The sequence below is a fragment of the Mytilus galloprovincialis genome, chromosome 10 (genome assembly GCF_965363235.1).
Source record: "Mytilus galloprovincialis chromosome 10, xbMytGall1.hap1.1, whole genome shotgun sequence".
Taxonomy (NCBI): Eukaryota; Metazoa; Mollusca; class Bivalvia; order Mytilida; family Mytilidae; genus Mytilus; species Mytilus galloprovincialis.
In genome coordinates, this window is record NC_134847.1 from 31,257,986 (window position 1) to 31,284,882 (window position 26,897).

The 26,897-nt window shown below is 32.5% G+C and overlaps 2 long non-coding RNA genes across 2 annotated transcripts; one reads left to right on the plus strand and one right to left on the minus strand.

Moving 5' to 3' along the window:
- Positions 1-24,513, plus strand: LOC143047374 (uncharacterized). The gene is made up of 2 exons (XR_012969528.1): positions 1-136; positions 22,652-24,513. It is a non-coding gene; the product is annotated as an uncharacterized LOC143047374 (long non-coding RNA).
- Positions 4,356-14,639, minus strand: LOC143047370 (uncharacterized). Its single transcript, XR_012969525.1, has 4 exons — positions 14,376-14,639; positions 6,316-6,432; positions 5,046-5,374; positions 4,356-4,702 (listed from the first exon to the last, which is right to left on the minus strand). It is a non-coding gene; the product is annotated as an uncharacterized LOC143047370 (long non-coding RNA).
- Positions 24,514-26,897: the final 2,384 nt, after the last annotated feature.

The following is a 26,897-nucleotide window of genomic DNA, read 5'->3' on the forward strand; positions in this document are numbered from 1 at the left end:
ATTGTTGTACGGATGAAGGTTACTTGGGTCATACTCAAGTTAAATAGAAGTATTATATATATTTGGGAAGTGTTCAGTCGTCGTCTTTTTGGTCCAGAAATTGGCCTAGGGAAGAGGGAAGAGCTTCGGGACAAATGTAAGTAAATAATGGTATAGGAATGGTATAAAAGCTTGTGATTTTAAAGCAATATAGAAATTTAAAATAGAACTTCGGATTGTAGTAATGTTGTAGATTTGTATTTGCTAATAATATTGATAAACTTCGACGATGTTTTCAAGTTCAGATTGAATTTTCTAAATGAAGCCGATATCATTTTTTTTTTAATTTTATGGGTCTATCATCACTGATGAAACTAATTGTCGAAATATACACCTGGTGCCATACTTCCTGTACTGTTAATCTTTTAACTGCAACAGGGTCAATTGGTTTGCTGATAATCCTCGAGGATATCATTATTCAAATCGCCAGTACTAAAGGCAATTGTATGCATGTGAAAGTATGGATATTATTATACAAAATCCTTCAGTTCAAATAACATTATTATATTTACCTAGTTCCCAAAGACTTTAATCTATGCATGGGCTGTAAGCTTCAAATTATGTTGGAATAATAACGATTGAAATGGGGGTCGTAACTGATTCATATTACATTGTCACTTTTTTTTATGTTTGAATAAAGTTGTTGTATACCGAAATGAGATTTTAATTAATGAGTCAACACATTGTGCATTTTTATAATTTTGTTGAAGTCGTCCGATAATTTTATAAGTAAATGAAATTTACGGATACAAATGGGATTTTATAAAGATTTGGATAATTTAAAAATGTAATGAAATCATCACGTTGCAAATGACATGCGTTATAATCGCTTTTCTGTAATTTCTTCATTAGGAATGCTAAAAGCCGAATGTTTGAAAGCCAAAAAGGGATAAAAACAGTTGAAGAGCTAAATGACCAAAAAGAAACGAACAGTATTTTTACTTATCTGATAGTTTTCACTACAAAATTCAAAAAGTCTGAACAGACCAGTTTTTGTCTTGATTTGCATGAACTTTTACTCGACATTCTCCAAAAGTATGACTTGTGTCTTAATTTTTCTTAATATTCTCGACATTCTGAATATGGTCTTAAAATAACTTGACAAATTCTTGACATTTGAATACTGTCTTGAAATTTATCGACATATTCTCGACATTCTTATTTTTTCTGAGTATGGCTTGATATATTCTGAACATTTTGAATTGTGTCTCAAATTTACTTGACTTGAGTTTAACAAATCATGACCAATATTCATGATATAACTTTAATCTTTATTTCTCTTTACATAATATACTGTTGTTTCAAGTTACACTTCTTACAACAAATATGAAAGTTGGGCATGTAAAATATATATTAAGTTTACACATGGATAGGATGTTTTCCATAAAATTAAGGTATTCCACACCCCAGAATACACGCAACTGTCAAAAAGAAATTACTTATTTACCTGTAAGCAGCCATACAACTTATCAGTTGACCAACCATGCCACTACAATTTCAAAAGTTTGTTTATAGATGAACATTTTGAATATCATCATTTTGATGAACACAAAATGAATTAAAATGGATTTTCTTCATCAAAATTATGAAGTTAATTATTTTAACATAAAAACAAATTGAATAATTCCCAAAGCTTAAAAGAAAATTATTATCTATTACAGGAATAATAAAAAAAAAATGTATTTATAATTGGTCCCATCAATGATTTCTATAAAAATCATTGATCTTATGAAATGGATCTCAAACAGACATGCATAATATAGATCTAAATGTTTTTTTTCTTTTCAGGAAGGAGTTATCACAAAATATTTTAGATAAAAAATTATAAAAATTCAACACTCAAATTTGAATAAAAAATGTTTTTGGGTTGTTCTAAATAATGAATAAGGTTTTTGAATCAAAATGAGAACAAATTCTTTGACCTACACGAACCCCCCCCCCCCCCTTTTTTTTTTAAGCCACACAAACCCAAAAGATGAATTGTGGGGTCCAAAAGAGACACATGGTCACATTTTAAAACTGCCTACAAGACACCTATTTTAGTAAAGCAAATTTGACTGGCAGTTTTGCGAATGGCAAGAATATAAATGCTGTTTGTCAGTTACTTCAACTTATATTCCAAGTGAAAACAATTATTTGAACGTTTAATAAAAATTAATCAAAAGTAAACTACATGGGGGATTATACGGGGTATTCCAACTTAGGTGCACCAAAATGGTATCTTACTATACCAAGTTAATCCTTGATTCTTTAAAGTTTAGTTTAGCCTAATAAAAAGGAGTATATAACAGCAATAGAATGTCATAAACAGTGCAGAATAAGTCTGTACACATTTCAGGCGAAATTTTTACTGTTGAGATAGTGTCAAGACATATTTAAGACTGTCAAGAATGTGTCGAGACATATGCAGACATTATTTAGAATGTCAAGAATATGTCAAGACATATTCAGACATTATTAAGAATGTCAAGAATATGTCAAGACAAATCGAGACAAATTTAAGACATTCAAGAATGTCGAGACTAATCCAGACTCTTATCAGATGGTACAGGAAGTGTCGAAAATTTTAAGACAATGTTCATACTGTCACGACACTTGTCAAGAAAAATCAAGAACCTTATTAGACAAATTAATACTATGTCAAGAATTTAAAAAAAATATTCAGACATGTCGAGTAAAAATTCATGTAAATTCAGACAAAAACTGGTCTTTCATGACTTTTGACTTTTGTAGTGTTTGTTAATACACTAATAACGCGTTCTATTTGAAAAAGAGAAAATCTATTTTATTCTCTTTTTAGTGTGGTTTCAAATTCGGTAAACAAAAAGATTGTCAACGTTTATTGTAAAAAACATCTTTATTTGAAGAAGCGAGGCGATTCAGTTGCTAAAAATTAGTGAAAATTTATCCAGAATTACACCTGATGTTAACTTTATATTCATGCAGCAACAAAGAATGATGAAACTCATTGAAATTTTTCCTCATCTATTATCATAATGAATTTTAAAATAAATGAAAATGGGGAAATATCCCCGGAATAAAATGACCTTTAGACTGGGGAAATATCCCCAGAAAAAAGACCTTCAGACTGGGGAAATATCCCCACTTTTCTTCAAATATAATTATAAGTTTGAGAAGTATGTGTAAGTAACTGTAATTAACATCATGAATAAAGTGGGGAAATATCCCCAATTTAAATATGACTTTCAATATGGTGATAAAAGAATACGAAATGGGGAAATTTCCCCATTAAATTACAAGTAGTGGGAAAACATCCATACAGGAAGACAACACATACGTGAACACTTAACAATATTGGGGAAATTTCCCCACATGAAAATAATCGTAAAAACAAGCTGTGTAATTGGTAATTTTCTATGTCGAAGAAATAAAAAATATACATGGAATGGGGAAATGTCCCCATTATGTGTATTTATCCATTTCTACAGCATTTTGCAAAGATTTACTTTCCGTCTAAAAATGTCAATCTTGAATATAAAAATGACGAACATTTATCAGGTGAAGCTTGGAAAAGCAGTGTGATTCTCAATGCACTTTTCGACTGATTTTTTTTTTATATTGCAAACAAGTCAAGCTAATGAAAATACTGCTTTAAATTCTTTTTGCAAAGTTAGATAGCGGGCCTTAGATTTGAAGGTCATAATTAACACTAACTAATGTACATGTGCAAGACTTTAAATGACTTTGAAACATTCAAATACGAAATAAAAGATGAATCTTGGTGATTCGCACTGTCCAGTGGGAAATAAATATGCATATTCAGGACAAGAACAAGTTAATGTAACATGAAAAATAACTTTACTTTTCACTTGAACCACACGCAGAGTCGGATTTTCAACAAGCTAATTCATAAAGGAGGAGTAAAAGATACCAGAGGGACATTCAAACTCATAAATCGAAAGTAAACTAACGCCATGGCTACAAAAGAAAAGACAAACAATAGTGAGGAAGAAACGTCAAAGACATTAAAACCTACAAGCAACACGCATCCCACCAAAAGCTTGGGGTGATCTCGGCAACTCCGAAAGGGAAGAAAATACTGCTTCACATGTGACAACCGTCACGTTGTTCATAAGATAACAGTCCACCGAAACGGACATAGCATTATCACTTCGAGCCAATCAATCCTTTGATCAAACTCCTTCATGCTGCGTGCTAAGCGGAGAAGCAACAAATACAAATTCTAAAGTCTCCGTTTTCATCCAGCTGGGTTCCAAACTACGACCTCTCGCACTCGGGGTGATCACGCTACCACGTATTCGTGTATCCATCAAATTAAAGGAAAGTAAACGAGATAGAAATCAATGTTTTTTCAAGAGAAAACATAATTACAAACTGTTTAATGTCAGTACAGCACAAGTAGAAAATTTAAACTCTTGAAAATTACATATTAAAGCATGCACATTATTTTGAATAAAACATAATTGTACTGTTGCTGTTGAAACCATATGTTGTTCAACTGCTAGGTAAAATAGCCACAACAAATATGATACCTCATGTATATAACAAATCAAATCAAAAAAGAAAATGAGTTCTATTAGTTCCTGTATTATAGAATAAAATATCTGTTTCTTTTGACATATATAGCCATATACATATGAGCTATATATGGTGCGTCTAGTTGTCATGTTCTTCGTATTTCCTGAAAATACATAAAAAACAACGATTGATTTCGACCTTAAATGTTGTTAGTTGATGATTAAAGAAAAACAAATAAATATTATAAAGTAGTCAATTACCGATTTCGAGTTGAGTTTGCTAATAAAACGTCCAGATGTTTTGCTCAAATGAAAAATATTTAATTTGAAAAGAAGATAAATATTTAGTTTTCTCAGTGATATTAGCAAGCAAAGACAACGCGTTTGACATTTGATCCGTGAAGAGACATTTCCAGTCATTAATTCCACTTTCAATTTTTTCGATAAATATTTTGTCAAAAACTGGCGTGGATACTTTTGGTACACCCTTTGGCAATTCTACTTCACCTTTATCGTTAAACATGAACATTCCACTTGTTGAAATCTTCCAAGGCCCCGCATGATTGGATTTGTAACACAGTTTAATCTTATTAGATACTTCATCCATTGTGAATCTATAATGTAATGGCTTGATATGTTTCCGTACATCAGCAATAAACGGTTGAAGCCAGTTCCTAATATCGTATTGCCAAATTAAGTTGCTTGGATTTGGTAAGAGATCCAAAAGCTCAGGGATTTTTTCTGCGTCATTTCGACGGAGGGAATCTACTATTTTGCTGAAAACCGGCGTCAATATCCTCATGTGTGTGTCCAACATACAGAAAAGAAAGGTGAACCTGCAAAAAAAAATATTTTCATAAAAAATTCTATCAAATTTTATATTGATTTATATTTTAAAACTGTCCGCATTACGATTCTTGTATGTGCATTCTTTTGCTAATTGTTTTGACATTTCTCTGAAGCAATATTGCGACAGTCATGATAGTGGATGTATGTGGAGTATTTATATATTACACTTGATACATTATTTCAGGGACGGTGTTCCATATCATGAATTCAGTTAGTCTAAAAATACGACGGGTGTCCCTCGAGGAGCTGTTAACCGAGTTTTCCGGTGGTATTGGAGTTACTTTATATTTGTATGTAATGGTTTGTCTTAGTTGTTTTACTGTTGAATATTGAGATGATTTATTTTAATCGACTTTTCATTATGATTCTCCGTCGGTATATTTTCTCGCTTTATTATATCTTATTCATCATGTTCATTTGGATACAGTTATTCATGTTAATACATAATGATACGACCCTTATAAAAATGGTAGGAGGAATCACCGATCAATTCAGTAGGAACAAGAATGTGTCCTCAGTACACGAATGCCCCACTCGCACTTTCATTTTCTATGTTCAGTGGACCGTGACATTGGGATAAAAACTCTAATTTGGCATTAAAATTAGAAAGATTATATCATAGGAAACATGTGTACTAAGTTTGAAGTTGATTGGACTTCAACTTCATCAAAAACTACCTTGACCAAAAACTTTAACCTGAAGCGGGACAGACGGACGAACGGACGGACGGACGAACGGACGGACGAACAGACGAACGGTACAACAGACGCACAGACCAGAAAACATAATGCCCCTCTACTATCGTAGGTGGGGCATAAAAATACGTGTGTCCATTGTCATGATTGTATTCCCTGAATTTTTTTAGATAGGAATTCTATTATCTAACAGTAGTATGATTACTGTGGGCTATAAGATATCAAATGTCTACCTCTTGAAATACTTTCATGTGCACCAGTAACTCGCAAAACGATAAAACATATTTATTTTTGTTTTCCCGCCAGCAGTTGTCCGCTTGAATATACAATACTGGAGGCAACGTTCCACCCTGCAAAAATTATAATTCAAACCTTAAACATGTTATTTTATTTATCTTGCTCATTCATTACTTGATGTGTCAAAACAGGAGTTTGTTGTCCACTAAATAGCTGTAGCTGACTAAAATAATTGCAAGTATATAATACTGCCTTAGCAAGTACAGTATGTCCAATGAACATACACACCAATATGTGTTATTCCTCCCTACCGTGTTGCTTTTAGTTGTTTTGTCATCGTAGTTGTAATGTTTTCCCCCTTCTTGATGTGGTATGGTATATGCTATATTTGTAACATAACCGAATTAAACTTCGATATTAATTATGAAAAGACAAAATATTGGTTGAAATCCATGTTGCTTTTTGTATATCAAGATACATTGTATTAAGAATGTCCCAGACACCCGCAGAAGTCGACTTAAACACATACGTATGCATGTAAACACATATAAATTTTTCATAGATTTTATATTCAATTATAATGCAAAATATTCTATAAGAATACTAAACCACCGAGGCTGTACCATTTTAGTAGCCTTGACTTCTAACAGATAACAAAAAAAAATGATATTTCTTTTTTTATGTCTCTTCATGATTAACCATGAACTTAATATGTAGTTCATCCTTAAAGTGGAAAAGTAAAGATAATCGGTTTAATAGATATTACTATCTAGTAATAGCATAATTTAGTCAGTCATAATGTGAATCTTTTCAGTCAATATAATTATGTATGCACAAAACTGATAATCTGTGTACCGCACTATTTCGGATCATTTCTACTGAGGGCTATTTGAAATTTTCTAGTTTGAATTGTTCTATATTTGCATTGTTGTTTTGTAATATTTATAGCTGATTATGGACATTGATTTTACTCATTGTTGAAGGCTGTGTGGTGATCTATAATTGTAATTTTTGGTGGCATTGATCTCTTGTCACATTCCAGCACTCTGCAATGGTGGTTTCTATAAATTTATCATTTATGATTATGAAATACATGCTTTTCTATTTCAAATAAATCAATAGAAGTAAAGGCAAAGGCAGAGATAATCGTGTGTAAAATAGCAGAACAAATGTGTCGTCAAATAAAATAATCATTGTAAATGACATTAAAACAATGACATGATTAAACAATTCCTAAATAATTAAATTAACCTATACTGAGCCAAAAAAGTTTAGCAACACTTTATTTTTTTATTTTTTTTGGTTGTTTCTGGATTTTTTTTTAATAAACATCATTGATATAATCCTTAGTATTACCTGTATTTTTAAGCAGTCGTACTTTTTTCCAGGTGATTGATTTTGCGCCATTTTAGCTTTGCGCGTGTAATTGATGTTTTACCTTCTGTACCTGTACTTTTAAGACGAAATTTAATTTGTTTTTGCACTAACGTTCAGAAACACACCATTGGTAAGAAAAACACATAAACGTTTGAAAAAATTGCATGGGGCGTCAACCAGGCCTCTCCGAAAATGACCGTCAGATGGCTCTTGGAATGGTTGATGCTTGCATGAGTGTTACTGACGCAGTGGATCGATTTAATGTGCATACGTCAACAGTTTATAGACTAAAAAACAGTTATCAACAAACAGCACTGGATAGGTCAATATGTCGTAGACCAAAAACAACCATCGTCAAGGGAGGAGCGCTACATTCGCTTTACGTCAACACGGGACAAGTTTTTTGTGGCCACAACAGTAGTGCATTGACTAAGGGCAGCTGCTGGTGTGCCTGCCAATACTTAAGTGATGCCATGAAAGCATGGTCGAGAAATTGATTTTGAATAACACAATACTCAATTCCGCTTTTTGACCCTCTCGCGCTCCATACAAAAAATATTCTAATGAATATGCGTGTTAAACATACATTTTGCTTCTCACATGTCATAATTCATAAAAACAAATATGTAACCCATAAAAAAACGACAACCACTGAATTACAGGCTCCTGACATGGAACAGGCACATACATACATAATGGGGGGGGGGGGGGGGTAATCATGTTCGCGGGATCATAATCCTCCCCTAACCTGGGACAGTGGTACAACGGTACAACATGAGAATGTATTTTGTGACTTTTCAAAAGTAATCCGTTTTTTCTTCTTTATCCTGTTCACTAGCCCAAATATATTTATTTTATTTTATTAAAGAAAACCGATATGCAATGACTTTGTAAACTATGCTCAACAGCAAAATAAACTGACCATCGCCATTTTTTTTTAGTACATGTCTTAGGCAGCAACCATTTCATTTTCGGGGGGGGGGGGGGGGGGGCAAACAATTGATTTTCCCATAAAACGACAAGACAAGACAAACTATTTTATTTTCTCAGTCATAAACGAGGGCCCTCATGGGGTTTTTGATTATGTGATTACTTGGCCGTTTTTTTAATGATTATTTGATTATTAAGCCAAATATTTCATGATTATTTGATTACCTAGGACTGTATTTTTAGTTTATGATTATTTGATTACTAAATATAAGCAAATATTTAATGATTATGTGATTATATTGGCAAAAAAATGGTGATAATGTGATTACTAGGACCCCCCCCCCCCCCCATGAGGGGCCTCATAAACGTGTACAATGGTACTGTAGCCTTTTTTCTCTCTCGAGCCTTTGAATGTTGATTTTAAGAACGAAACCGTATTAAAGAAAATAGTAATATGTTTTAGTAAAAAAAAAATATAGGTTGCTGTTGCTTTTTTTAACGCAATTTGTACTTAATAAAAGTATCTCCCATGCCTATCAATTATGCAATAAAAAAAGTATCACGCAAAAAGTAGAAAATTCTTTTGAGGCCTATTAGGTCTGAGTAAACTATGTTAATTTTCCTTTTATGACAATGCAGAGTGAACGAAGCATCTAGTAATAAAACATATCGGCTGCACACATCGATCAATTAGATTAATCAGTTTTAATTTTGAATACCATATTATCTTCATAAAATGTCTGTGCCAAAAAAAAATCGTTTTATAACCCCAGCTTCATAGTGCGTGATTTTTTGATTCTCGGACTATCATTTTTTTCGACATTCGATTTTTATCTCAATATGAACAATTTTGTTTTTAAATCCTGTTATTTTCAATGGGAACCCACAATAATTATTTAAAAAGTTCTTGCCGCCTCCACCTCCACAAAAAATGAATGGTCAATGTCTAATATAAAATCATTAATAAAATGTTATCGTAAGATATGCTTTAAGTTTACTCGGGGGTGGAGAGGGGGCACTTACTATGCAATGAGTGACAGGAATGGGCCGCGGGAATAGGTTAAAATTTCTTGCTACATGATATATAATAGTTGATAAATTCAAATATCAATTATCTTCTCATATTATCACTTGCTTGATAATATCAGAAGTATCTGAAACAAATCAGATGCCAGTATTTATTTTTAATGCGGTTAAACCACAGTCGACTTGTAAATGCATTAGCTATTTGTCAAACTAATTAATCTCTATTATTCTAATGTAGTATTTCCACTGATGCTAGTCATAGATGCTATAAATCCGATTATTTTGACATTTGCACCTAATTACCATATCCAAAGGTTTGTATACATGAAACACTATACCATTGATCAGTGGCAGATCCAGAATTTTTCACAAGCCGGGGCCCACTGACTGCCTAAGAGGGGGCCCGCTCCGGTCCTGCTTCAGTAATTCCCTATATCATAATCAACCAAATTTAACATCAGTAGTCAGAGCTCATGTTTTGTCTGTTATTGTGTATATATAAGCCGACCCTAAACAAAATTTACTTACTTAACTTACTTTTCTTAATCTTACGTATACATGTATATGGGTTATATTTAGTTTTTAAAGATCATTAAAACCGAATATTTTTTTTTGTTTCGATTTATTTTGTTGTAATAATTCACTACGTCAATTGATAAAAAGCATCAATATAAATACAAACATGTTTAACCCCGCCGCATTTTTGCGCCTGTCCCAAGTCAGGAGCCTCTGGCCTTTGTTAGTCTTGTATTATTTTAATTTTAGTTTCTTGTGTACAATTTGGAAATTAGTATGGCGTTCATTATCACTGAACTAGCATATATTTGTTTAGGGGCCAGCTGAAAGACGCCTCCGGGTGCGGTAATTTCTCGCTACATTGAAGACCTGTTGGTGACCTTCTGCTGTTGTTTTTTTATTTGGTCGGGTTGTTGTCTCTTTGACACATTCCCCATTTCCATTCTCAATTTTATTTCACATATTTAGACGTTATAATAACCCCTATCTAATAATTTCACTTTGACATTAGTTACATCGTTTATTGATTTGTTATGGCCACTTATATTTCTTATTTGCCGTATTGCTTCACCTATAATAAATCCTCGGAATACATGCTGTGATTGACAGCTACTTTTGTATTTCTGTGTGTATAGATATAATAATTAGTTTCTTTAAAATGTATTTCAAGGTCAAGAATGCCAGGTGTTGTAAATTATCAATTTTTACAGCGGATGAGGGCATTCCGGTGTATTGCTATCGCCTAGATTTCCATTACGTAATATTCGTTTTGGTTTTTTGAACCGATCTATAAACATGATGAAGACATCATCAAGTGCAAACTTATATTCCTTATCGCTTGTTAAAAATCCATTTCTTCAATGAATACTCATCACATACTTTTTAAAAAAAGATAAATTAATAATATTAAAATGTTTTGTTATACGTATAAACATTTAGTGAAAAATCATTCAAAATAAATATGCACACGCATGCGGTAGAATATCTCAAGAACGTTTGCAATCTTAAGCAACGATAACTCAACCATGCACTAGCACTGCACTATTATTAATATAGAAGAATAGAATGATATACAATGAAAATACACGTAACTGTAATATACAAGTATTAATATACTATATAACAATAATATACCTGAGTAATTATACGGATTTGTATCACGTACTTCAATATAATAGTCATTACGGTGAGGATGAATTCCCTGTCATTAATTTATCTACGCACGAACTTGTCCAAGAAAAAAATTATATCTGCACATAAAACCTCATTTTCAGGTATAGATATGGGTTTTTTTCTGAGACAAGTGCTTCTCGGACCATTCACAAGAACTTGCGGTCATCCGATTTTCAGTATTTCAGTACTTTGGTTTCATTCTTCGAACAGAACCCTGCATAACTGGATAATTTTGGGTCAAGGGAAAACGTTACGTAGCCCTAAGCAATAAACCATACAGGCCTCATTTCGTAGCATATTATGTTGAAGTAGATTTCATGTTATAACTTAAATATTTTAGTTAAATACAATGACGATGATGGCGGCCTAAGGCTCTTCGCGGTTTTATTTTGTATTTGTTTTTGTGCAGTAGTGTTGTGTTCAATTGAAATAACATATATTGTATACTGAGCATGTTTAGTGAGAATATAAAAAAGAAGATGTGGTATGATTACCAATGACACAACTATCCACAAAATACCAAAATGACACAAACATTAACAACTATAGGTCACCGTACGGCCTTCAACAATGAACAAAGCCCATACCGCATAGTCAGCTATAAAAGGCCCCGATAAGACAATGTAAAACAATTCAAACGAGAAAACTAACGGCCTTATTTATGTCAAAAAATTAATGAAAACAAATATGTAACACATAAACAAACGACAACCACTGAATTACAGGCTCCTGACTTGGGACAGGCACACACATAAATATTGTGGCAGGGTTAAACATGTTAGTCATGTTAGTAACTCCGGAAATAATTATACTGAATCTGATCGTTCATGTAAATCATGAGACAAGACATTGAGGAATTAGCAGATGGGAATTTGTTGGGATAAACTTCAGATTTTGCGGTCATTAGTTATCTCGTACATTACTTAATAACTATCATGCAATCGTTGGTCATTTTATTTTCTCAGGAGGATTGATTACTACACAAATTGTCTGTTCACTACTGCATGGCTATGTAAATATTTCTAAATTAATAAACTATGGCATGAGAAATAAATCATACATGCAGAATACTTGCAGTTTTAATAAGTTAAATATTGTTTCTAGATAAGAATTGTGGTCAAATCTATAGAGACAAATAAACTTATGACGCTTGAAAATAAAAAAAAATCGCAAAGGCTTCAACGGAATAGTGATTTCTGCTGTCATTTTGAAAGCGTAATGTTGACTGTAAAATTGAATCCATGCATTTATCTGTAAAATACCGAATTACCAAAAGGATCAAACCATTTCTGTATTTACTATTTCATGACTTTGGAGATTATATTTTATCAAAGTAGCATTATATACCATGGAGTTTACAAAAGTATAATGTTAAAAAAAATTACCTAAACTTACTAAAAACGTATAATGGGTTATTTGTTCTTATTAATTTTGTTCACTATTTCTCCTTTAACAAACTAAAAGCACGAAAAGAGGCTTATAAAGATAGAAATATATATATTGTATTCAAACATTTATTATTCAACAAAAATTTAGAGTCCTGGGGCCTGGTTTTCGAAAGTATCATAAGATATGTCATAAGATATATCTTAGGACATATTTTATGATCATCTTATGACTATCGTATGATATGTCATAGGATGTAAATCAAAGCTGTCTTAAGAGAGTCTGCAATTTAGCAATTTTAGACAACATAGACATTCTATCGTCTTTATTCATTGCAATGGGAAAAAAGAAAATGTTCTGTACCGTTGACAGTACTAGAATCACATACTATACATATGTATTCTGCGTGCAGAGGTATCAGGATGCATCTGTCTAGTTATATTTGTAAAATGTTAGGGAGCTACCATTTGATTTTTATGGGGGGGGGGGGGGGGGGGGGCTAGGATGAAAAATCTTGTCCTGCATTTTTTTTTAGTTTTAATCTCTGTCCTGCCTTTTTATTTTTCACTTTATCCGGTCCTGCTTTTTTTTTTCTTAGTTTATCCTGACTTTTTTTACATAAATTGTCATCCTGACTTTTTTGCAAGTGTCTCATCCTGCCTTTTTTTTTTTAACTCAAAACTCCTGTCCTGCCTATTTTTTTCAAATTTCATCCTAGCACCCCCCCCCTCCCCCTCCCCCCCATAAAAATCAAATGGAGGATCCCTTATCTAGTATAAGATGCATCTGTCTAGTTCTATTTGTAAAATGTTATCTAGTATACGAATAAATACGTTGCCTTGAAGGATACTTAATAATGGACAGCTATACAGTATAAACTGCTACTTTTTTGTATTTCAAAAACATGCAACTAAACGTTAAGCATGCAATTATCAGTTAATCGATCAACGTTTTTAAATAAAGTTAAACGGTGTTTGTATATTCGCTTATATTATATTTCCTTTATCCTGCAATCAGCCAACTATTGTACAAACAACAGGTACACTAATATTTTTGTTGTTGCTTTATTTCTACTTGTTCAAATTAATGTTCTGTTGTCCGACTTCCATATTGAACGAGCGGTAATGCGGATATTCCTTTTTTTACGTAACAGTTAATTTTTGGGGTCCGCGTTAAGCTACATGTCAAATTCTTTGAAAAATAAGGGACAATTTTTTTAGATTTTATACAACTAAAATTTCAAGTGAATGGTGTAAATTTCATGATAAAAATAATATACGTTTATTTTCGGAGAAAACAAATATAAGTACTTGCTACGAGTCTGAGAAAAGCTCGGCGAAGTTAGTTTTTCGTCATGTTTCGAATGCTCATACACATAAGTTGTATATTTTCCGACAATGTACATATATCATATATCTACCACACTCGGGGAGAAAATAGATACATGCGTGGAATGAAAAATGTGCTGAAAATACACGTTTGCAATATTGGAAATTCCTTTGTGGTTTTAAGGAATGGTAATACTTGTTTTACGCACTTGAACGTAACCTTTATTGCTTTTTTTCATAAAGTGTATATCATATTATGCGTACATTCGCCATGATAACGATTTTAATTTGAAAATAAGTTGAAATAAAATTATACATACCTGTCCCTTTTCTGTCTCATCTTCGCTGTCGCTAAATACGGCATCGGATATCATAAGCATTGAAAGAAATAAAAAGAACACATTTTAAATTAGGAAAACCATGGTGGAATTATAAAATCGACGATTATTTCAAAGTACACATCTAGACCGATGTGGGCGTGTCAAATACCGGCTGTTTTCAAGAGAAGGGTCAAATTTTTACTGTGATTGACATGCAGGCTAGGGTGAGAAGTATAAATTAGTGTGAACATATTATTAATTAAACACTCATTGATAGGATATTCATTATGGCAAGTTGGGACATTGTATTAACATGATTAAACAGTGGTGATTTTTATCTTGTGCTTGGACGTTTCAAATGGGGAAAAATAAAATATATCATACCTGGAGGATTAGGATTTTTTTAAAAGGTACTGTAGCTTAAGTTAGCTTAGTCTTGGCTTATGCCAATGCAGAAAAAAATGAGAACGATTTTTTTTTTATAATTTCACATTTTTCTACTTTAAAATTACATTTTTCCATACATTTTGTAGTTTTGATTGACAATTATTTTTAGCGTTTGGGCAATCAAAAGCTGACATCCACTATAATATTATAGCCAAAAGTGATGAAAGTTGCATTAAACACCAACAAGTAATCAATAAATCTTATAATTTCAACAGTTCATTAAAATTCACTTTCAAGAAAGTACATTTTGCTTGGTTTCAGTTATTGTTTTAGAAATGTTAAAGACTTTAAACGTCATTATCCACCAGGGTGCGATAATGACAGGAAATGGTTCAGTACTGGTCATGTGTTAACGAGAAATTTTATTTTTCTCAATTGACGAATTTAACAGGTTTTCTTTTTTTAGATCACCTGGCCCAAAGGGCCTAGTGAGCTTTTCCCATCACTTTGCGTCCGTCGTCCGTCGTCGTTAACTTTTACAAAAATCTTCTCCTCTGAAACTTATGGGCCAAATTAAACCAAACTTGGCGACAATCATCATTGGGGTATCTAGTTTAAAAACGTGTCCGGTGACCCGGCCAACCAACCGAGATGGCCACCATGACTAAAAATAGAACATAGGGGTAAAATGCAGTTTTTGGCTTATAACTCAAAAACCAAAGCATTTAGAGCAAAATTAATCTGTTTATCAGGACAAGATCTATCTGCCCTGAAATTTTCAGATGAATCGGACAATCCTTTGTTGGGTTGCTGCCCCTGAATTGGTAATTTTAAGGAAATTTTGCTGTTTTTGGTTATTATCTTGAATATTATTATAGATAAAGATAAACTGTAAACAGCAATAATGTTCAGCATAGTAAGATTTACAAATAAGTCAACATGAACGAAATGGTCAATCGACCCCCTAAGGAGTTATTGTCCTTAGTAGTCATTTGTAAATTTTTACTAACATTTTCCACTGAAACTACTAGGCCAAGTTCATTATAGGTAGAGATAATTGTAAGCAGCAAGAATGTTCAGTAAAGTAAGATGTACAATCACATTTCCATCACCAAAACACATTTTTGTCATGAATCCATCTGCTTCCTTTGTTTAATATTCACATAGACCAAGGTGAGCGACACAGGCTCTTTAGAGCCTCTAGTTTCATTTTGTTTCAAAATAGTCTACAGTAACTATAAAAGATACATTAAAAATAATAATGAAGGCAATATATGCATTACCGAAAAGATCAAATCTAGAAGTTTAGTTATAGCACTATATACATGATATATAATAATGACTTTTGCGTTATAGCCAATTATTTTAACATCTAAAATAGATGTAGCAAGAAATGATCAACAATACGCAATTTGCACATAAGTTACAAATACTCAAATTATCAGTAACAGGATGAGTTTTACCAATATTTTACGTTTTTAAGGAAATGCGAATGCGAAAGCTATCCACCAGAGTTCAAAGCATTAAATTAGTAGTAAGCTAACTTTTCCTATAATCTTGAAAACTACAATAGCTAGAAAAATTTAAAAGGTGAAACAATTTTTAAGAAAAGGAAGATATTAATTCATTTATGTTGTTGTAAAATTGGCATTGATGCAATTGTACTTTTAACTATATTTGACTACAAATATTTGCCTTGAAATGGGTAAATACGTTTGCCCTTAAAATGTCCGATGTAATTGCGTCCTAGATTTTGGCGTCCTAAATACATGATATACATCAATTCGCAAAGCATATATTTTTTTCTAAATATAACTGAACGCGATCAGGTTCAAGGCTTTATGGTTTTTGTTAATACTAATCTTTATTGCAAAATTACACCTATAAGGGTCAAGCAATACATTTCGTTGACTTATTTGAATATTTCAGGTTTTAGGAGTGGATGGAGAGGTTCAAAGTGTTCAGCTTAAAGATTTCGATACACAGAAATTCTTATTTAAAGACCAGTTCAAAGGGACTTTATTTTCAAGATCAACCTTCTTAAAGGCGTGGAATCATATCCGTGGTAAGACTTTTGTTCATGTTGTTAGTCATTGAACATGTAGAAATTAAATGGTAGCTTCCTTAGTAACACAAATAGATATAAATAAATAGATTAATTTAATTCTTGAATTTGACAGCAATACAAGAAAAAATAAAATGACATGGGATTTAGTAAGCTTAATATATATCTAAGATAGCTACATAGTTTGATGAAAATCCAAGTTGATTTGAAAAAGTTATAAAAAAAATTAAAGATGCCTATCTGAATTTATATAATAATTTTAATTTTTACCTATTGTAAAATTAAATTCTTTCATTTCACAGCAATAAAATAAACTACCTAATAAGCTTGAATTTTGTAAGATCAATATTTAATTTAGTTAGATGGGCTGATTTACACCAGTCAAAACTAAATTTGAAGGTCAAGACTAGTCGAGACAGGTCGAGACTAGTCAAGACAGGTCGAGACAGGTCGAGCATTGGTCAAGACCATTTCAGACTACACAAAGATCATCAAGTACTGAATCAGACTAATTAAGTAAAGTCGAGACATAGTCGAGTACACTAAAGTACAGTTAAGTACAGTCGAGACAATGTCGAGACTAGTCGAGTAAAATGTGTGCTCGATTTTACTGGTCGAGCACAAAAACTGGTCAATTCAGACTCTGAGCAGTTTGTAGTGTATGCTTACTGCTGATTGTGCGGTTAACCTTTTTAATATGATAAATTGAACCTCAAAATAGGATTTTATTTGTAAAAATGTGACAGTTTTTATCAAAACAAAATATTATTTTGATAGGAAACAGAGATGACAATTGAGCTCGAGTCAAGACCTTTACATGCAAACGAGGTAAGTTGAGGATGAACTTAGGTGAAATTAAATAAAGCAAGAATTTAAGATTGTTACTATTACCCGGAAGAGCATTAGATAAGCCTCAAAATAAGCTAAATACATTGAAATGTCATGGAGCTCATTTCGAGATATTTGATTTTTAAAAGATGGCCGGATAAGGCTGAGTTGAACTCTGTGTATATATATCTGTCTGACAGGATTTATCTGACCTTCACCTCATCATGCTCATTGTCATCATATTTTAAAATGTCAAGTTTATGCGATACTTGTAGTTAGAGCTTATTCTTTAATAATTTCCACATGAAATCAGTGATTAGTGAATCGGACGAGACGTTTCAGTATGTGTGGTTAGTCAATTAAACAAAACACTGATTACTTTGATTTACAAACTCAATTATTTTCAAAGGAAATGAAGATACCTGAGAATCAGATAAACATCAGATCATTGGAAGTAACAAATGTGAGTATGAAGTATGAGTATGTTTTATTTGTTTCTGCTAGTCCCATGTCGTGGATTATGAAATAATTTACTGAAACTTAGATTACAAAATTGTAATGCCTTGGGCAAAGTGAATCAGTGAAATATATAACATGTGTATGAAATGTAGTGTTAAGCTATCAACCGTTATATTTCTGTCTTCTCCGCAAAATATCAACGAGCACCTAAAACAAAAACATATATTTATATTATTTTTAAGTTCAGATTTGCACGTTGTGTTATAATTCAGCTTTCTTTGGAAAACCGGTTGGGATCCAGTTCGCGGAAAAGGTGGGGAGGGGGTGTAAACCTGGAACATCATGATACATTTGCATTTTTTGTGAACTTCAAAAATAATCTAATAATTATTTCCAGTAATGTGTCATTGCTTGAATGATTTCACACTTAATTGAAATATTTGTTTGTTTTTTACTTGACGTTAAATTGGGCCACATTTGTACATGTTAAATGTCTGTCCCAAATCAGTAATTTAGTGGTCGTTTTGGGTGCTGTTTGTGATCTATGAAGCATTTCTATTTATCGGCCGTTGATATTCACGTTTAAATTTGTATGCCCCACCTACAATAATAGAGGGGCATTATGTTTTCTGGTCTGTGCCTCCGTTCGTCCGTACGTCCGTTCGTTCGTCCGTGCGTTCGTTCGCTTCATGTTAAGTTTTGACCACAATTTCACGGTCCACTGAACATAGAAAATGATAGTGCGAGTGGGGCATCCGTGTACTATGGACACATTCTTGTTTGACATTATTATTTTTTAAGCTTACACTACGGCATATGATTGCTTATTGTTGAATATTGTACAGTAAAATATAGCTGCTTACATCCAAATCAATTTACGTCTATGTGATATTGTCACTAGAAATCATACCACATCTTTGTATTCCTATTTAGTTTAAAACATATCATTTTAATAAAATTAAAAGCAGCATTCAAACAGAGGTGAAATTCTAAAGAAGATTACATTGTTTAAATTTTTTTCTCAGGATTTCGCAATGAACGAAAAAGTAATGGGCTTCTGGAAACTGGAGAAGAAATGGTATAATGCAACAGTCCTAGAAAAAACTAAATCAGGTAAACCATGATATACATTAAAGAGAGATTACAAAAGAATGATGAGTAATGAGTTGATTGATTGTCAGGTAGTTTTTTTGTTTTTTGTTTAAGGCCACATTGTGCACTCTAGGCTATATCATAGATATAGGAAGATGTTGTATGTGTGCCAATGAGACAAGTCTCCATCCATGAATTTTTTTTATAAAAGTAAACAATTATAAGTCAAGGTATGGCCTTCAACACGGAGCTTTGGCTCATACCGAGCAGCAAGCTATAAGGTGTCAGACCACCAATTACTCCCTCAAATTTAGAACGTAAAAGTAGGCCTACTCGGGACAAAAAATAGTGCATTTGATGTCATTGTTTACTTTAACTACACAACAAATTTGCAGAAATGAAACTTTTGGTGAAAGAGAAATATATTAAGACCATTTTGAGCCCAAAATTTACTTGTCTATGAGTTGAAATTAAAAATTGAGGATTAATGCGCTCCATAGTATACTAATTTAAGATTTCAAGAAAACCAGGGGTTATTTTTAGTGGTACATCCATTCGGAAGGTCTCTTCTTTCTTATATGGCTTTAAAGGTATGTCGAAAATTGGAATGAAGAAAGGTGATACCTGTACGATTCAGGACATACCTGGTTTGTAAGAGGTTAAACTTAAGATAAAAAATTTAGAAATCTATGAAAATTGCAAAATTTGGTTGAACAGATAGGGACTTTTAATTGGTGGTCTGACACCTTTTATAACGGGCCCAAAAAAATTACTAGTGTAAAACAATTCAAACAGGAAAACGAAGAGCGGTCTAATTTATATAAAAATGACCGTTTGCATTTATTGGCTGAGAAAATTGGCGTATCTGGAGAGAACACAGAGCATCACATGTCCAATCAACAGAAACAATGCACATATCATTCGAAGTAAAAGACTCACTAAGGAGTCAACATTTCGATAAAGTCTAGGGAAACATCATATGAAAGGAAAGATGTATATATGTTTGATCTAATTGTATATGCATAATTTGTGTTTGGTTTTCTGTCCCTTTGATTGGATAGTCTCTATTTTACAGGTTACAAAGTCGTATTTGCAGACGACAACTTAGTAAGAGTGTTAGGTCTACAGAATCTACGACAAAAGACATCGAGATGAATTCAGCTGAAGGTGTTTTGTTTAACAAAACACTTTCATATATATATGAACTTACAAGAAACTCACAAGTCATCTGATAATGTTCTCAAAACAGGATATAATAAACAATATCAACAACAAAAGGAAGCTGTATTTCCTTGTCCTTGAACAAAAGACATTTAACATCAGTCAAATTGATTGGAATTGCTTTTTAGTAGTGCGGTCGGTAGTGTCTGCTTATTACATTTTAAACAACCATAGATTTAAATTCCTTGTTTGTGTGCGTTTTGTGGTTTTTGTGGTTTCGTAAGAATATAACAATCCCTTGTGTTTTTGTGGGTTCTTGTTGCTTTGTCTTTGGTTTTCTATGTTGTGTTTTTACTATTGTTTGTCTGTTGGTCTTCTTTTTAAACCATGGCGTTGTCCGATTATTTTCGACTTATGAGTTTGAATTTTCTTCTGGTATCATTTGCCTTTCTTTTAAGGAGGTCTGTTCCTAATGATGACGATTTAAAGTAAGCTCCTCGTGTTTAAAAGCAATCTGTATTCAAAACATTCTGCCTTCTTCATACGGATAACCACAAAATATTCAAACATTTTGTCAGGAATCTGATGTTCAGTAGATGTCGTTTGTTGATGTGGTTCATAAGTGTTTCTCGTTTCTCGTTTTTGATATAGATTAGACCTTATGTTTTCCCGTTTTAATGGTTTTACGCTAGTCATTTTGGGCCTTTTATAGCTTGCTGTTCGGTAGGAGCCAAGGCTCCGTGTTGATGACCTTTTTATACCTATAAAGTTGGTTTTTTTTTACAAATTGGGACCTGGATGGAGAGTTGTCTCATTAGTACACATTTGTTTCATAAGTAGTCAACTGTCTAAACACTGTCTAAATTTCACGACTTGGGATGACAGTTTTAGTACATACAATTATTTGATTTGCCGTAAATTTGAATCGTATGAGATTATGGGGAAATTTCCCCAATTTGAAGTCAACAATATCTAATATGAACATGATGAGATTATGGGGAAATTACCCCAATTTGTAGTCAACAATATCTAATATGAACATGATGAGATTATGGGGAAATTTCCCCAATTGATAGTCAACAATATTTTCTATGATTTGAACATAATGAGATTATGGGGAAATTTCCCCATTTGATGGTCAGCAATATTAAAGCTTGTATTTTCCAATTAATAATCTTATCGTGGGAATTTCGGCATTCTGATGTTTTTGGTTGTAGATGTGAATGTGGGGATATTTCCCCATTCTAATGTTATTGGTTTTATATGTGTAGTGTATGTGGGGATTTTCCCCACTGGTACGTTTTTCAATTCAAGAATACTAGTTTTCTTCATTGAGTGGGGAGATTTCCTCAAATTTGATAAAATCATGTAAGCGCATTTCCATTATCTTATAGATTTGTTGACAAAAAGTGTTTATTTCAATTCACATCGTCAACCGAATTTGAAACCACCAAAAAAAGAGAATAAAATAGAAATTCTCTTTTTCAAATAGAATGCGTTAAATGTGACCACAGTTTTTGTATATAAAACAACTAAAACTTTCGCATTACGAAGAAGGGTTGTTGAATTAAAAAAAAAACGTGATTGAATACTTATTTCGGGCCCTTCATAGCTTGCTGATGGGTTTGTGAGCCAATATAATAGTTTAACTGGATGAAAAGCATTTAATTACAAATAGATTTGCTAAATAGCAGAAAAAACGTAAGCATCAACCATATTATGGTTCGTTCAAGATGCCTTTCTGGTATATAACCTGTACAGACACTTGAATAGTTGCGACAAAAATGACATAAAAAGAAAAGCTAAATCCACCTAAATATAAAAAAGATGTGGTATGATTGCCAATGAGACAAATCTCAACAAGAGACCAAACTTACACAGAAATAAACAACTATAGGTCACTGTACGGCCTACAACAATGAGCAAAGCACATACCACATGGTCAGCTATCAAAGGCCCCGAAATGATAATGTATAAAATCCAAACGAGAAAACTAACAGCCTTATTTATGTACAAAAAATGAACGAAAAACCACTGAATTGCAGGCTCAGGCACATACATACAGAATGTTAGCGGGATTCCAACCCTCCTCTAACCTGGAACAGTGGTACAACAGTACAACATAAGAAAGAACTATAAAAATCAGTTAAAAAGGGCTAAAATCAACTTTGAAGGAAGCAGTTTGAACCTTATTTTCTGAATTATTTCTGAATCAACTGCATTCGAATTACTTGTATATCAAATCCCAAAAATGTTTACATTTGAAAGTTTGTATTTCTTTCAGAAACGGTATAGGAGAACAATATATGTCATGCACATAAATAATGGCGGAAGCAGCAAATATAACTAATACAATTGCGGCAGGAGATTCAATTCAGGCTAGTGTTGCAAATGAAGCATCGAATGAGTCCCTAGTCAATCAACGCATTAGACAATTCGAAGGATCAGGAGATAACAGGATATTGGACATCGCAGATGACGTATCAAACTTAAAACTCTATCAATGTTCTTTTTGCCATGATAAGGATTGTAATGTCGGAGATAAAACTCAGCATTGGACAGGTGATGTTGTTTTTAAGCTGCAAGATCCACGGTACACAAAACAATGTCCTCTTCCTCCAGAGTTCTTATATGGAACTGAATCAAATTGCACCATTAATCTTTCAAAGATAGTAGACAATTTACCTGATGTCGTCCAATATATAAGGGAAACTTCTACTTCTTATAAAGAGTTGGGAAATCTGTTAAAGAAAGTGGACACAATGAAAAAACCAGAAAACATCACCTTTGACCTCCCAAAAACTGAAGACGAACACACGGAACAGATAGACAAAATAGTTCAAAAATTAAAAGATTCTCTCAGAGATAATGAAACAGTTCCTGCTCCTTACACCAATGAAATAGAGAAATATTCACTCAAGGCAGACACTAGTTCGTCTGATATTCATTTTATTGATTGTGAATATATGCTTAAAGTAAGCATTCCGAACAAAACTGCATACTCTGCCTTTTTAGATGGAAAGATGTTCAAACCCAAAGGGCACAAAATAACTAAAGGACATAAAGAGATAGATAAATTCCGTTGGATATTTATACCATCGTCAGACCGATTTGACAAAAAGGTTAAATTGGATAGAAGTCGTTTCCAAAATGAAGTTTTCCAGAGATGATACGCTTTGCTTTGTTGTTGTACGGGGGAATCAATTTGAAAAATACCATGAACAGATTGGTCATAAAGTGCCCATCATACAATTACCAGAAACTGTAATTGGTGTAGGTTATGCACGTTTTTGGATTGTAAAAATTGCAAAATGTTTCAAGTTAGAGCATATCTGGATGATTGATGACAGTGTAGATATCTTTAAAGAATATATCCCAATACAGAACGGCAATCGCTATGAAAAAGATCCGGATGCCGGCAAACAAGACATCAACATACGATGTCCATCTTATTGCTTTACGAAAATAGAAAGTGTAATGGAAAAACAACCAAATCTAGTTGCTATTAGCCCTCGAAAGTATAGACCAAATGTCAATGTGACTTCCGAATTTTCTAATAAACCGGTTCAGGCTGTCATGCTCTTGAACATAACCAAATTATTAGAGAAGAATATCAATTTTCGACCTGAACTCAGATACATGGAGGATATGATATTCTCCCAAGAATGCACAAATGCTGGTTTACATTTGTGTACATGGAACGCAATTCTCTTCGTGGATAAACTTTTTCGAACAACTGGTGCAAATACGAAGCACCAGTCCCCAAGAAGAAAAACGCAAACTCCGGAAAAGTAGAACAATCTGCAACACTCGATACAGTTGCTTCGAAACAAAACAAGGCGCACAAAGTTTTGCCATTTAAAAATCATGTGATGTGTACTTTAAAAACAGACCCAGCTACATGTATTTCATATATTAGAAATATTTTTGTTTAAACGGTTGTGAACATTTATTGATATTTTAACATTTCTATTTATAATCTTTATTATTCATTTGCTTGCATATGATCTAGGGAAGCAGATAAAATTTCCTTCAGAATTTGCCATGAATCTATAGTGAGTTAAAAAAAAAAGACAATCGTGAGGAATTTCGATGTTCGCTGATCAACAACTCATAAATGAACCGACATTAAAAAAGTATTACTAACTAATAGTTTGATTTTTTATAGTGTTCAAAAATATATGTAGACACTTTGTTCATGCTAAAGAATTGTCGTTTTGTAAACAAACAAACAATATTTACCTTCTACACGTACTTGGGAAAGGTATCAAACTCACAGGCCAACGAACATGATAATATCTTATTTATAAAAAGGGCGCTAGCTACGAGACATATGGAAAAGCCCATAATATTGTTTTTAGATATAATAACGAATTCCTGGAAACTAATCATACTGCTACCTTGGCATGACACTGCAGCACACAGGAAATCTAAATCTGTGCAGCTCATTGCTTGTTGAAAAGGGTAGAAAAGCTCTTTTGAAAATAAAAAAAAAAACCAATTGGACTGAATAACCAATGCAAGCTATTAGAAAAATTATTTGACTCACTAGTTGTGCCTATTGCTCTCACGGTAGTGAAGTATGGGGAATCGGCAAACAACACAGGGATTCAGATATCCCTTTGAACACTTGCAGTATAAATTTATTAAAGAAATTTTAGGAATACATTGCAAAGTATCAAATGCTACATGTTTAGCCGAGCTGAATAGATTGCCTTTATATACCAGAATAGAATTTTCAGCAATAAAATATTGGCTTCATATACTTGAGTCAAATAATTCACTTGCCCTAAAAATATATAAAGCAACTGAAAAAAAATAACTCTTGGATAATGAATATGAAAAATCTTATTTCAAGACTTGGATTTCATTTTATTGATCTAAATCCTATTGATATTAAAATTTATTAAAAACCCATTCAAGAGAGAATCAACGATATAGCCTTCCAGAAGCAAGAGACTGACATCAATAAATTTTTTTTTTTTTTTTAACATACTATATAAACCAAATAGTAGACCCTCGTATGTTGATCAATGCAAATCCAAATGTGATAGATCAACATTATGTAGATTGAGGTTAAGTGCTGATACTTTATTCTATATAGTAATACGACGATATCTAAAAATACCAAAGCAGAGTAGGGTATGTCTTTGCTGCAACAATGGAGACATTGAAGATGAACTACACTTTCTTTTGAAATGTTCCTCCTATAACTATGTGAGAGATAAACCTCATTATAAAATTAAATAATGTTCTATTAAACAATAAAATAACTTCTTTATCATATAACTTGCTAATATCAATTCTAAATAGTAATTTCCCAACAATATTACAAATTGTTGTCAACTATTTGAATGAATGCTTGTTGGTGAGAAACTCATTATTAAAAGGTTATTGATTTCTGTAATAATGTATATGCTTCTCTTTTTTTTTTTATATATTTCTCTCATACATATCCACTGTCACTCCTTCATTGTATATATGTTATTGTAGTTTGTCTTTAATTTGTTGCCATAAACATTTATTGTCAATGCGTTAGTGCTAATAAAGTTATCTTATCTTATCTTATCTTATGAAAATATAAAATAAGATTTTTTTTTCAATAATTTATAAAAGGGAAAGTGAAAATAAAAATTCGCTTGAGGCATCCAGTACGGTTAAATTTTGTCAAAATCAGCTAAGAAACGTTGATGATGAGTTATTCACATACAAGTAAATAATTCGACCTCATTGAATATGAACTCAAATTTAACCCCTTATTTAAAGATGAATACCGTATGAATCGTGCGTGTTACATTATTTTAAAGGAAAAGAGTTTTAACATTGAATGAGAAACGAAGGTAAAACATTTGATTGACTGAATCGATTTACAAAAAAATCATTCTTATGCAGTTAAAAACGGTGTTTAACAAATATACATGTACGAGTAGTGTTTCTTTGTATATCTACATTTATTTTTAAATTTATATTGCCTATATGCATGGCCATCGGAGATATTTGGAGGTCAACTCGATAGTTGAGTAGATGGCGTCTAGACTTAAGTACACTCGAAACTTAGCTACATGTTATCGAGTCCATGCTTTCTTAATTAATTACTTTAGGCTTTTTATAATTTAGATAAATTTTTTACATTGTTATAAATCAAATATGAGAATTTGAGTCAAATCGGTAACCATGAACTTGACACCTAGTGCCCCTTTTATCTTAATAGGGAGTATACGAAAGAAATGTTTTGTGTATATTTATATATGAATTAATTATAGATATTAATTACGCACTTCTACATTTGGCTTTTATTTTTTACAACATTTTAGTATGAACATTTTTAGTCTATTATTATGAGTTGTCAACAGCAAAAGTAGCTTGTGTTCTATTTTGGACATGTCCTTATGTTAAAGCTCTATGGTCTTTTACAACTGAGAACAGGTAACGAGTGCGACTACTTTTACGTCATTGAAGTTAAGCTAAGTATATGTAATTGGTTAGTCTTTTATTTTTTAAATACTCGAACGCATATTCAATTTATTAAA